The sequence below is a fragment of the Sciurus carolinensis genome, chromosome 9, assembly GCF_902686445.1.
Source record: "Sciurus carolinensis chromosome 9, mSciCar1.2, whole genome shotgun sequence".
Taxonomy (NCBI): domain Eukaryota; kingdom Metazoa; phylum Chordata; class Mammalia; order Rodentia; family Sciuridae; genus Sciurus; species Sciurus carolinensis.
In genome coordinates this window covers 66,603,304-66,606,092 of record NC_062221.1, presented here as the reverse complement: position 1 = coordinate 66,606,092, position 2,789 = coordinate 66,603,304, and the positions used below count along the sequence as shown (strand labels likewise).

General features: G+C 36.7%; 1 pseudogene; it reads right to left on the bottom strand.

Annotated features, from left to right (window-relative positions):
• Positions 1 to 1,298: 1,298 nt before the first annotated feature.
• Positions 1,299 to 1,988, bottom strand: LOC124993285 (programmed cell death protein 10-like; annotated as a pseudogene).
• Positions 1,989 to 2,789: the final 801 nt, after the last annotated feature.

Genomic DNA, 2,789 nt, shown 5'->3' with positions numbered 1-2,789 from the left:
ACCTAGGAGTCCTCTACCACTGAACGATATACCCAAACCCTTTTTTTTTTTGGTACTGGAGACTGAACCCATGGGCATTTTATCACTGAGTCATATCCCCAGATCTTTTTAATATTTTATTTAGAGACAGGATCTCCCTGAGTTGCTTAGCGCCTCACGATCTTCCTATCTCAGACTCCCAAATTACAGGGATTAGAGGGGTGAGCCACTGCGTATGGCTCAAACCCTTTTTATTTTTCACTTTGGGACAGATTCTCACCAAGTTACCCAAGTTGACCACAAACTTGTGATCCTCCTGCCTCAGCCTCTCAAGGAATACAGTGCCCCACCTTTCCTCTCCTTTTAAACTGTCCCTTCCCAGAGATCTTGGGGAGTTTCCACAGAGTAAATACTCAAAAGTATGTGTTATGGACTGAGGGTATAGCTCTGTGGCAGAACATTGCCTAGTGTGTCCAAGGCTCCAGGTTTGACCCCTAGCACTAAGGAAAAAAAAAAAAAGTGTTATTGAATGAATGCCTTTATTCTGTTCCTTTTTCTGTCTTTTTCAGGCTCTACCTCTAGGTGGGTTCAAGAAAGTTTCATACATACTTTTGGGTCCTATGGTTCAGTCTCATGCCAGTGGTCAACAAACTGATTCTGTTTCTTGTTTCCTATTTTTTAAATAGCTATATTCACTTACTATATATGCCATAAAATTAATCTGTTAAGTGCACAAAGGAATGATTTTTAGTGAATTTACAGAATTGTGCAAACATCACAGAATATGGTTTTAGAGTGTTTCTATGGCCCCCAAAGTATCTCTCATACCCATTTGCAGTCAATTCTTATTCCTTACCTCCAGCTTCAGGCTACCACTAATCTGCTTTCTATGCAGAGTTCCTTTTCTTTAATATTTCATATAAATGGATCATATAATATGTAGTTATTGTGTCTGAATTCTTTCACTTACCATAAATATTCTTTTTTTAACAGATGTAAACTATTTATTGAATATTTGCCACCAAATATTGTTAAATACATTATCATGCAGCATATCACTTTCAAGTTAAAAATGTCAGAATCAAACACCAATATTTACAATTCTTTTAAGGAATGTTATATAATGATCCATTAAGACGTAAATTTTTTTGGCTTATAATTCTTAAAAGAATGATAATAGCAAAAGTGATGCAAAATCTTCAGTGTGAGGTTATGATTAAGCTACATTTTACAAAATATGGTGTAAGATGGCATCAATCCCATTCAACATCCTCCCTTCAGGAGGGACTGATAATTTATACAGTCAAACTTTAAAATTTACAGATAAAGGCAGTTCAAGACTGCCACTGAGAATTACATCTCTTAACATATCCAACTTTCAGGCCACAGTTTTGAAGGTCTGAAGTATCAAGTTAGTTTGATGAATTAGTTGGTTGGCACTTATGAACACATTTATTGCCTTGCCATCTTTTAATGATGTTTTCAGAGTATCACTAAAACTTTTGGAGTACTTTACAAATTCTTTCTTTTGGTGTTCGAGTGCCCTGCGGTTCTGGTATTGATATTTCTTGAAGACATTATTTACTATCAAGAAATTCTTTTATTGCACTAGCTATATCGTTGATTGTTCACAGAAACCTCATTCTGTCATTGATCTCTCAGGGATCATACTGAGAATCTCTTTAAGTGCTCCTGCCTTTTCATTTAGGTCCTGGAATTCTGGTTCTGATTATTCAATCATATACTCTTCTACCTCATCAGCTGCATTCGAAGAAAGAACTCTGTGAAGTTAACTTCTACATTTTTTTCCTCTAAAATTTTCATAGTCATGTCTTGTGTGAGACCTGGATTTTCTTTTTCAGCCTTAATGAAAGTGGCTCTCAGTGTCTGAGTTGCAGACAAATTTACTCTAGCTCATTGAACACAGGATACATCACTGCATAGAGGGGCACAGAAACCATAGAAGTGGTCTCAGCTTCATTCTTCATCTCTTCCATTGTCATCCTCATTCAAAAGCCAACTAGAGTAGAAAAAGCAATGCTAAAATGCAGAGAAATCTTCATCTGTTTTTATGGGTTATAAAACAGTTGGGCACAAAACATACACAGATCAGCAACTGAGGCGCTGACTTCACTTCCCACCTTTGGAGCCCTCTTCAACTCCTGGATCAATTCACTCCTGTGAAGCTGAAAGGACCTGAGAGGAACCAGGCATTATCTGGAATCCTGCCCAGCCTGAATACCCATAAATATTGTTCAGGATCATCCCTGTAGCATGCATCACGATTTAGTTCCTATTTAATGCTGAGTAACAGTCTGTTGTATGGATATTCCTTTTATTTCTCCATTTGCCAATTGATGGACATTTGTATTGTTTTCACTTTTTGCCTATTATGAATAATACTGTTATAAACATTCACATACAAGTCTTTGTATGGACGGGTTTTCATTTCTTGGAGGTAGATTCCTATGGGTAGAATTATTGGTTAGTATAAGTTTCTGCATAACTTCTAAGAAATTGACAAACTGTTTTCCAAAGTTGCTATGCCATTTTACATTACCACCAGCAATGTAGGAAGTTTCTGGTTTCTCTACATTCTCACCAACATTATGCATCTGTCTGTCTTTTTTTTTTTTTTTTTAATAGACATTCTGGTGGGTTTTAAGTAGTATCTTATTGTAGTTTTATTTCTTTTCTTTTTTCTTGGCAGGGGGGTGGGGTGGGAAGTAACTGGGAATTGAACCCAGAGGTGCTTTACTATTGAGCTATATCCCCCGCACTTTCTATTTTTTATTTTGAGACAGGGTCTT